Source organism: Chiloscyllium punctatum, chromosome 1 (genome assembly GCF_047496795.1).
Source record: "Chiloscyllium punctatum isolate Juve2018m chromosome 1, sChiPun1.3, whole genome shotgun sequence".
NCBI classification, from domain to species: Eukaryota; Metazoa; Chordata; class Chondrichthyes; order Orectolobiformes; family Hemiscylliidae; genus Chiloscyllium; species Chiloscyllium punctatum.
This window is the reverse complement of record NC_092739.1, coordinates 137,251,333-137,263,190: the sequence shown is the minus strand read 5'-3', so window position 1 is coordinate 137,263,190 and position 11,858 is coordinate 137,251,333.

Below are 11,858 nucleotides of genomic sequence, written 5' to 3'. Positions count from 1 at the left end.
TGTGATGATCTGGGCTGCACACACGACTTTCTTGTAGTTTTTTATGGTCTTGGGCAGAGCAGTTGCAGATGGTGAAATCTTAATTCAGTATAAAAATGGAAATAAAAGATGGATGAATGATGACTGTATAATCACAGCCAATTTCATAAAAACCCAATCTGATTCCCTAATGCTGTTTAGGAAAGGAGATCCACCATCCTTGACCAATGAAGGTGAAAAAATTATACAGATGAAGCAGAAGGCTGTTAAACACAGATTTTATTTAAATTTTTAAATATTGGTTTTATATTGTGTATGTGTATGCACAGTCTGAAAAAAAAGGTGAATATTCACAACCAGAATTTATTAATGCACCATTGTTGTCAGCAGACACTACCATGCCTTGGGGATAACTGAAGAGGGCCCTCCTGGCTATCCATCCATTGTCTGAATAAACAGGACCATACCTGAGTGGCAAAGTGCCACAATTTTTATACTTAACGTTCACAAAAGTACAATATGATTAGAATTCAGTTATACATTGTAATGAATGCTGAATTCCTTTGGCAGTGGTACAGAAATCATGATAATACAGTTGATGGAATGCTATTTGAAAAAAAGAATGTTGATTAATTTTGCACTAAATCATAAAATGCTAAAATTCTGTTACAATTTTGGCTTTTTAGCTTGACTAGAATGTATTTAGCATGTATAGCAATTATAATTGCAATTGCCAGAGTGGCGAGGAGAGAAGAAGGAGTGAAGCGAGGGCTGCCGGGAAGGGTAAGTTTTCCCGCATAAAAAGGGACTTACCTCGGGAGTCGGGCCTCCATTTTGCCAGAGCGATGAGGAGAGAAGGATGAGTGAAGCGAGGGCTGTGGGGAAGGTAAGGGCTGAATTTATATTTGGGCAGTGGCTAAACCCGAAATACTACACGTGTAGTATCTCCTTCCTGCCCCCCTCCTGTAACTGGAAGAAAAAGACCATATAAGGTAAAACTTTTATTTCTTTCTTTTTCATTTATTTAGGTGCATTGTTTCATTTTAGTTAGTTCATATAAAGCTAAGCTTACAATGGCAGGGGACCTCAGACCCGTGGCATGTGACTCTTGCTTGAGCTGGGAGCTTAGGAACGTGTTAGATGTCCCTGAATCTTAAACTTGCAAGAAGTGTGTCCAGCTGCAGCTGTTGTTTGCCCGCATGATGGCTCTGGAGCTGCGGATGGACTCACTGTGGAGCATCCGCGATGCTGAGGAGGTTGTGGATAGCACATTTAGTGAACTGGTCACACTGCAGGTTAGAATTGCTGAGGGAGATAGCGAATAGGTGACCAAAAGACAGAAAAAGAGTAGGGAGGCAGTGCAGGTGTTCCCTGCAGTCACCTCCCTCCAAAATAGGTATACCGTTTTGGATACTGTTGGGGGAGATGGCTCACCAGGGGTGGGCAGAAGTTGGCAGATCATGGCACCGTGGCGGGCACTGCTGTTCAGAAGGGCAGGAAAAAGACTCGTAGGGCCATAGTCATAGGGGATTCTATTGTGAGGGGAGTAGATAAGCGGTTCTGTGGCCAAAAACGGGACTCCTGGATGGTATGTTACCTCCCAGGTGCTCGGGTCAGGGAGGTCACTGATCACTGTAGTGCATTCTAAAAGGAGAGGGTGAACAGCCAGTTGTCTTGGTGCATATAGGCACCAACGATATAAGTAGAAAGTGAGACGAGGTCCTGAAAGAAAAATTCAGGGAGCTAGGAGAGAAGTTAAAGGGGAGGACCTCAAAGGTAGTGATCTCGGGATTACTGCCAGTGCCACGTGCTAGCCATCATAGAAATGAAAAAGAAGGCAGGATGAACACATGGCTTGAGAGATGGTGTAGGAGGGAGGGGTTCAGATTTGTTGGACATTGGGACCGATTCTGGGGAAGGTGGGATTATTACAAAAGGGATGGTCTACATGTGAACCAGACTGGAACCAATGTCCTTGGGGGGGTTTTTGCTACTGCTGTTGGGGAGGTTTTAAACTAATGTGGCAGGGAGCTGGGAACCAGAAGAGAAAACAAGGCGGAAGCGAGGTGGAGACTGTAAGAATTATGAAGATCGCATTAATAAAGGGAAGAATAGGCAGAGAGCAAAAGTGAGCGCAAAAGAACTGGTGGCCTGAAATGCATCTACTTTAATGCAAGGAGTATAGTGTGTAAGGCAGATGAACTTAGGGCTTGGATTGGTGCCTGGGAGTATGACATTATTGCCATCACAGAGACTTGGTTGAAGGAAGGGCATGATGATTGGCAACTAAATGTTCCAGAGTATAGACGCTTCAGACAGAACAGGGAGGGAAGTAAAAGAGGGGGTGGAGTTGCATTGCTGGTCAGAGACGATATCACGGCTGTGCTAAAGGAGGACACGATGGCGGTCTTGGGTAGTGAAGCATTATGGGTGGAGCTGAGAAATAAGAAGAGTGCAGTTACATTGTTGGGGCTGTATTACAGACCTCCCAACAGTGAGCATGAGGTAGAAGAACAAATAGGTAAACAGATTATGAATACATGTAGAGGCAATAGGGTAGTGGTGCTGGGAGATTTTAATTTTTCCAAAATTGACTGGGATCCACTTAGCATCAGAGGTCTGGATGGAGTAGAATTTGTACGAAGCATCCAAGAGATTTTCCTTGAGCAGTACGTCAATGCTCTGATGAGCGAAGAGGCCATATTGGACCTGATACTGGGGACCAAGCCAGGACAAGTGGTAGAAGTTGCGATGGGGGATTTCTTTGGGAACAGTGACCTCAATTCTGTAAGTTTTAGAATACTCGTAGATAAAGAAGAGAGTGGTCCTAAGGGAAAAGTACTAAACTGGGCCAAGGCCAATTACTTCAAAATTTTGCAGGAGCTGGGAAATGTGGATTGGACACAGCTATTTGAAGGGAAGTCCACATTTGAGATGTGGGAGGCTTTCAAAGATAGGTTAACGGTAGTGCAGGTTAGGCATGTCCCGTTGAAGGCAAAGGATAGGGACGGCAAGATTCATGAACCGTTGATGACAGGAGAAATTGTACGACTAGCTGAGAGGAAAAGGGAAGTGTACATAAGGTCCAGGTAGCTAAGAACAGAATGGGCCCTGGAGGAATATCAGAAGAATAGGACAAGTCTTAAACAAGGAATCAAGCGGGCTAAAAGGGGTCATGAAATAGCTTTAGTAAGCAGAATTAAGGAAAATCCCAAAGAATTTTATTCTTATATAAGAAGCAAGCGGGTAACTAGAGAAAGGATTGGTCACTAAAAGATAATGAAGGAAGGCTGTGTGCCGAACCTGAGAGAATGGGTGAGATTCTGAATGATTACTTTGCGTCAGTGTTCACTGAGGAGAGGAACATGATGAATCTTGAGATTGGAGGTAGAAGTTTGATTAGTCTGGATCACATTGGCATAAGTAGGGAAGATGTGTTGGGTATGCTACAGGTTATTAAGGTGGACAAATCCCCAGGACCAGATGGGATCTATCCCAGGTTGCTGAGGGAGGTGGGAGAGGAAATAGCTGGGCCCCTGACAGATATCTTTGTGGCATCCTTAAATACAGGTGAGATGCTGGAGGATGGGAAGTTTGCTGATGTTGTCTCCCTGTACAAGAAGGGTAGTAGGGATACTCCGGGTAACTACAGACCAGTGAGCCTGACGTCGGTGGTGGGGAAGTTGCTGGAGAGGATACTGAGAGATAGGATCTATTTATATTTAGAAAAGAATGAGCTTATCAGTGATAGACAACATGGTTTTGTGCGGGGGAGATCATGCCTTACCGACTTAATAGAGTTCTTCGAAGAAGTGACCAAGTTATTAGATGAAGGAAGGGCTGTTGATGTCATATACATGGACTTTAGTAAGGTGTTTGATAAGGTTCCCCATTGTAGACTAATGGAGAAAGTGAAGTCACATGGTGTGCAGGGTTTTTTAGCTAGGTGGATAAAGAACTGGTTGAGCAACAGGAGATAGAGTAGTTGAAGGGAGTTTCTCGAAATAGAGAAAGGTGACCAGTGGTGTTCCACAGGGATCAGTATTGGGGCCACTGTTGTTTGTAATAAACATAAATGATCTAGAAGAGGGAACTGTTGGTATGATCAGCAAGTTTTCACATGACACAAAGATTGGTGAAGTAACAGAAAGCATAAAGGAGGACTGTCAAAAAATACAGGAGACTGGAGAGTTGGGCGGAAAAATGGCAGATGGCTTTCAATCCAGACAAATGTGAGGTGATGCATTTAGGCAAGTCTAATTCTAGAGCGAATTATACAATGAATGGAAGAGCCTTGGGAAAGGGTGATGGGCAGAGAGATCTAGGAGTGCAGGTCCATTGTACCCTGAAGGTTGCTGGATAGAGTGGTCATGAAGGCATATAGAATGCTTGCCTTCATTGGACGGGGTATTGAGTATAAGAGCTGGCAAGTCATATTAAAATTGTACAAGACATTGGTTCGGCCGCATTTGGAATACCGTGTACTGTCTGGTCGCCACATTACCGAAAGGATGTGGATGCTTTGGAGAGGGTGCAGAGAAGGATTATGAGGATGCTGCCTGGTAAGGAAAAGTGCTAGCTATGAAGAAAGGTTGAGTAGGTTAGGTTTATTTTCACTAGAAAAAAGGAGATTGAGGGGGTCCTGATTGAGGTTCACAAAATCATGAAGGGTATAGACAGAGTAGATAGAGACAAGCTTTTTCCCAGGGTGAAGGATTCAATAACGATAGGTCATGCTTTCAGAGTGAGAGGTGGAAAGGGGGATACACGCGGCAAATCCTTCACACAGAGGGTGGTGGGTGTTTGAAACGTGTTGCCAGCATAGGTGGTCGAGGCAGGCACAGTAGATTCATTTAAGATGCGTCTGGACAGATGCATGAGTAGGTGGGGAGCAGAGAGTTACAAATGCTTAGGAATTGACCGACAAATTTAGACAGTACATTTGGATCAGCTCAGGCTTAGAGGGCAGAAGGGCCTGTTCCTGGACTGTAAATTTTCTTTGTTCTTTGCAATATTTGACTTAATGTTAGTTGTCTAATAATGTTGCTTATTAATATAAATGAATTATTTAATTCCTTTCCCTCAGATTGTTGAAGTTGGGCTCTTTTGGGGTTACAGAACAGATGAGCAAAGTTTGCCCACCTTAAGCAAATTGATGACCGAAATCAATCAGTTGAAATTGAGGATGCTGCCTGACGTGTTTTGCTTTTCCAGCACCACTCTAAGCACTGACTTTCTGACTGTCCTGACATTCACAGATTGCAGTGAAACCCATTATTTTAGAGCTAAAGTTGTGCAAGTCTTCAGTGATTCTACTGAGATCACAATTAACATTTGTAATCAATGTGTCTTTTTACTTCTCTTTCCCCTTGCAATTATTGATTTAATAGCATCTAATTTATAGATATTAGCTCTGCTTAGATGGTAGCACTCTCTCTTCCAAATCAGAAAGCTGTTCAGTCCACTCTGAATTTGACATACAATCTAGGTTGATGTTAAGGGTGGTGAAAAAGGCGTGCTTGCCTTCATTGGTCAGTACATTGAGTATAAGAGTCGGGACATAATGTTGCAGCTGTACGGGACATTGGTGAGGCCACTTTTGAAATATCGTGTTCAATTCTGGTCTTCCTGCTAGAGGAAAGATGTTATACTTAAAAGGGTTCAGAAAAGATTTACAGGATGCTGCCAGGATTGGAGGATTTGAGCTACTGGGAGAGGCTAACTAAGATGGGACATTTTTCACTGGAACATCAGAGGCTGAGGGGTTACCTTATAGAGGTGGGGCACAGATATGGTGAATAGCCAAGGTCTTTTTCCCAGGGTAGAGGAGTCCAAAACTAGAGGGCATAGATTTAAGGTGAGAGGAGAAAGATTTTAAAGTGACCCGAGGGGCAACATTTTCACACAGAGGGTGGTGCATGTATGGAGTGTGACTCTTTAACTGGATAATAGCAAAATAAGATCATCACAATTAAACCTTGCTTCAGTTCCAAAGAGCTAGACTCAAAATGTTAACACTTCTTTCTTCTAACAACATTGTGGGTCTACCTACAGCACATAGACTGCATTGGTTCAAGAAGGCAGCTCACCATATCAAAGGCAATTAGGGATGGGTAATAAAAGCTGGCACAGCCAGCAGCACCCATCTCCCATGAATTAATTTTTAAAAATCATAACACCATAAGACAAAGCAGTAGTAGTAGGCCATTCAGTCCACTGAATCTGGTCTGTCATTCAATGAGTTTATGGCTGATCTGATAATCCTCAATATTCCTGCCTCACCCTATTCCCTTCGATTCCCTTACTGATTAAAAATCTTATCTCATCAAATTTAATGAAGCAGGTTTGACAGCCCACTGAGATAAAGAATTCCACAGATTGAGGTAGAAATTCCTCTTTATTTCTGCTCTAATTGAGTGACCCCAACTCTGAGATTATGCCCTCTGGCCTTAGACTCACCCACAAGGGGAAACAATCTGTCCGCATCTACCCTGTCAGGTCCCCTAAGAATCCTGCAAGTTTCTCAATCTTTTAAGTTCCTCTGAGTGCAGGCCAAACCTACTCAATATTTTTTCATAAGTCAATCCCTCCATGCCCAGGATCATCACTGTGAATGTCCTCTGGACTGCCTCCAGTGCCAGTGTGCATTTAATTAACTGCCAGAGGAAGTGGCATCTAAGTAGTTATATGAATAGAAAGGGTTTAGAGGGATATGGGCCAAATCCTGGCAAATGGCACTAGATTTATTTAGGATATCTGATTGGTATAGATGAGCTGGACCGAAGGATCTGTTTCGGCTGGAGATAAGGGGCTCAAAACTGTTCACAGTATTCCAGCTCTTTTGTAGTTACATCAATCTCTCTCTCTATTTTATATCTCATTCCCTTTTAGATAAAGGCAAATAGTCCATTTGCTTTCTTTATTACCAGCTGAGCTTGGATGCTAGCTTTTTGTGATTCATGGATGAGTGCTCCAAAATTCTTCTGTGATGTAGCTTACTGCAATCTTTCTCAATTCAAATATTGTTCAGACCTATTCTCCCTGCCAAATACATAATCTCACATTTTCCCACAATATATTCCATCTGCCAAGTTTTTATCCACTTGGTTAACTTGTCAATACCCAAATGCAGATTCTTTGTACAATCCTCACCATTTGCCTTCCCACCTATTTTTGTGTCATTCACAAACTTGGCTATTGTACAATTACCAGGAGAAAGTGAGGACTGCAGATGCTGGAGATCAGAGCTGAAAAATGTGTCGCTGGAAAAGCGCAGCAGGTCAGGCAGCATCAAAGGAGCAGGAAAATTGACATTTTGGGCATAAGCCCTTCTTCAGGAATGAGGAATGTGTGCCAAGCAGGCTAAGATAAAAGGTAGGGAGGAGGGACTTGGGGGAGGGGTGTTGGGAATGCGATAGGTGGAAGGAGGTTAAGGTCAGGGTGATAGGCCGGAGTGGGGGTGGGGACGGAGAGGTCGGGAAGAAGATTGCAGGTTAGGAAGGTGGTGCTGAGTTCGAGGGTTGGGACTAAGAAAAGGTGGGGGGAGGGGAAATGAGGAAGGTGGAGAAACCTGCATTCATCCCTTGTGGTTGGAGGGTCCCTAAGCAGAAGATGAGGCGCTCTTCCTCCAGGCGTCGTGTTGCCATGGTCTGGCGATGGAGGAGGCCAAGGACCTGCATGTCCTTGGCAGAGTGGGAGGGGGAGTTAAAGTGTTCAGCCACGGGGCGGTTGGGTTGGTTGGTGCGGGTGTCCCAGAGGTGTTCTCTGAAACATCCCGCAAGTAGGTGGCCTGTCTCCCCAATGTATAGGAGGCCACATTGGGTGCAGCGGATGCAGTAAATGATGTGTGTGAAGGTGCAGGAGAATTTGTGATGGATATGGAAGGATCCCTTGGGGCCTTGGAGGGAAGTGAGGGGGGAGGTGTGGCCGCAAGTTTTGCATTTCTTGCGGTTGCAGGGGAAGGTGCCGGGAGTGGAGGTTGGGTTGGTGGGGGTGTGGACCTGATGAGGGAGTCACAGAGGGAGTGGTCTTTCCAGAATGCTGATAGGGGAGGGGACGGAAATATATCCTTGGTGGTGGGGTCTGTTTGGAGGTGGTGAAAATGACGAAGGATGATACGATGTATATGGAGGTTGGTGGGGTGGTAGGTGAGGACCAGTGGGGTTCCGTCCTGGTGGCGATTGGAGGGACGGGGCTCAATGGCGGAGGAGCGGGAAGTGGAGGAGATGCAGTGGAGAGCATCGTCAACCGCGTCTGAGGGGAAATTGCGGTCTTTGAAGAATCTGAGGGGAAGTTGCGGTCTTTGAAGAAGGCCTCCTATACATTGGGGAGATAGGCTGCCTACTTGAGGAACGTTTCAGAGAACACTTCTGGGACACCCGCACCAACCAACCCAACCGCCCCATGGCTGAACACTTTAACTCCCCCTCCCACTCAGCCAAGGACATGCAGGTCCTTGGCCTCCTCCATCGCCAGACCATGGCAACACGACACCTGGAGGAAGAGTGCCTCATCTTCCGCTTAGGAACCCTCCCACAAGGGATGAATGCAGATTTCTCCACCTTCCTCATTTCCCGTCCCCCCTTTTCTCAGTCCCAACCCTCGAACTCAGCACCACCTTCCTAACCTGCAATCTTCTTCCTGACCTCTCCGTCCCCACCCCCACTCCGGCCTATCACCCTCACCTTAACCTCCTTCCACCTATCGCATTCCCAACGCCCCTCCCCCAAGTCCCTCCTCCCTACCTTTTATCTTAGCCTGCTTGGCACACCTTCCTCATTCCTGAAGAAGGGCTTATGCCCAAAACGTCAATTCTCCTGCTCCTTCCTTGCTGCCTGACTTGCAGCGCTTTTCCAGCAACATATTTTTTCAGCTATTGTACAATTACTTCCTCATTGAAGTCACTAATATATATAGTAAATAATTGTAGCCACAAAACTGATTCCTGTGGCATACCACTAGTTGCAGGTTGCCACTAGTTACAGGTTGCTATTCTAAAGTAGACTTAAGACTGAGATAGATAGGTTTTTGTGTATCAAGGAGATCAAAAGTTATGGGGAGAAGGCGGGAGAATTGGGTTGAGAAACTTATCAGCCAGGATTGAATGGTGGAGCAGACTCAATGGGCTGAATAGCCTAATTTCTACTTCTGTGTATTATGGTCTTATAAAGATGCCCCCCTTATCCCAACTCCCTGTCTTTTATTAGTCCACTCCAGAGAGTGCTGCCCTCTCCTTTGCAATTACCCTTATTCATGTTTTGCACAGTTATTTCTGACTCAAATTTCTTCCTTTCAAAGTGAATGCTAAGTTCTACCATGGCTGGTCACTGTTTTCTAGGGGATCTTTTTCTCTTAAGATCATCTATTAAACCTGCCTCATTACAGATTACTAGGTCCAGAATAGCTTAATGTCTGGTTGAATCCATAACATACTGTTTTCAGAAACTGTCCTGAATACACTCTATGAATTCTACCTCATGGTTACTTCTGCCAATTAGACGTTCCTAATCTCCATGAAGTTTAAAGTCACCCACGATTAATGTGTTGCTTTTTTTTCACATGCTCTCATTGCCCCCACTTTATTCCAAGTCCTACTGTGTAGCTACTGTTAGAGGTTTGACTAGTGTCTTCTTGTCATTTTTATTTCTTACCTCCATCCATATAGATTCTACATCTTCTGATCCAAGATCATTTCTTGGTATCACACTTATTCCATCCTGTCATATCAAATCTACTGCACTGGTCATCCATCGTAACCTCAGTATGGACTTCCAGCCTTGAGATGATACTAGAGCAGTCTCCTGGCCTTGAAAGCCTGGAGTTAAAGCTTGGTGTGGACTAGAGGCTAGGTGCCAGCAAGGACTGGGTTGGAAGGACAGTTATTCTGAACTTTATTTTCCTAATTTACCACTATGATTTGTAACGTTGGACTTTTTATTTCTTTATTTTTCTAATCTTTTTACCCAAATATTTGTCCTTAAGAATCTGTACCCAGGTACTTTGTACCTAAAATGGCACCGTAAGTGGCGACTTGTAAACTTTTCACTATTCATTTGAGCATGTGACAATAAAGCTCATTCTAATTCTCATTCCTGCCTTTCAGAAAGACATATACTTTTCAATATTTAGCTCCTAGTTTTAATCTCTTTATTACCATGTCTCTGGTTATGATCAAAGCCATTAACCTGTAGTCATAGACTCATGGAGATCTACAGCACAGAAACAGACCCTTCGGTCCAACTCATCCACGCTGATCAGAAATCCTAAATTAATCCAGTCCCATTTGCCAGCACTTGGCCTACATCCCTCTAAACCCTTCCTATTCACATACCCATCCAGATGCCTTTTAAATATTGTAATTGTACCAGACTCCACTGAGGATCTAAAATTTGAATTTAGGCAACAAAATATGTAGATTTTTATTATAACAAAATGGTTTTTCGATTTAAAAGAATACTATAAAATGGCCTGTGAACCATACTGCTGATTTGCAGAATTAAGTTGCAGTTCAAAGATAAGAGGACAACAGAGTTTTCAAAAGCTGAATACTGACATGTTAATTGACCATTTGAACGAACCTTGAACCAGTACATGGCATGACAATTTACGTAAATAAGATATCTTTTAGCATAGAATACCATTGGATTAGCCTGTCTTCAATCATGTCACCTTATTACGGTTGATTGGACCTTTCTTGTAATTAAGAACCCTTTCCCAGGAAAGATCATTGGAATAACTTACTGCAAATCATGTCACCTTATTATATGTGATTGGTCTTTCTTGTATTTAAGGCTGTACTATTTCTTTAAAAAACATATAAATAATGTGTAATTTTCAAATGTAATTATGCAACTTCATCACGGAACACAGAAGCTTCAATCTCTGTGTTGCTGGATAGAATTGTGTCAAGGTACCTTAATTCAATAAGGAAGACAGCTAACAATCCGCATCCAAGAACACCAACTAGCCACGAAACGACATGACTAGCTATCCTTAGTAGCCACACATGCAGATGACAAGCAACATGAATTCGACTGGGACAACACTACTATTATAGGACAAGCCAAACAGAGAACAGCCAGGGACTTCCTAGAGGCATGGCACTCATCCACAGATTCAATCAATAAGCACATCGACCTGGACACAATATACCGGCCACTGCAGCGGACAGCTGGAACTGACAACTGGAAGCAGTAGATACAAATCACTATAAATGCCGGAGGAAACATCACAGAAGTGCTTCACAGGAGGCTCCCAAGCACTGAGGATGTCACCAAGACAGGGGACGAAACGTCTGCAATACAAATTCCCAGCTCGGCGAACAGAACCACAACAAAATTATTAATATTTGATATTTGAGATCCTAGGGAAAGCAAGAGGCTCCTGGTATTTGAGGTTACAGGTAGCAAAGAGGCTCCTGGTATTTGAGGTTACAGGGAGCAAGAGGCTCCTGGTATTTGAAGTTACAGGGACCAAGAGGCTCCTGGTAATTGAAGTTACTGGGAGCAAGAGGTTCCTGGTAAGTTAATAAATAATAATAAATTAATAATAACAATCAATACTTAATTTGTTTTTTTAAAAAAGAAAATAAATATCATGATATTTTATAATAAAAGTTATTTTTTAATAAAAAGGTTTGTGAAATTGATTAGCGTTTGTGGAAGTCTGATCAGTGAGTAATATTTTTTAAATTAGTTGCCATAAAACTAAAGTAATTTTAAAATGGGTAATTTCACAGACAGAACAGATGATTCATGATCAACGTTAGTGAAATTATGTGAAAAATTTCCTGAACGATCTGAGGCCTTTAGGAAACTGTATGGAGGTCTAAACAAAACATTGGGTGATGAAGAATATCATTAGACGTCCCTAAATCTGTT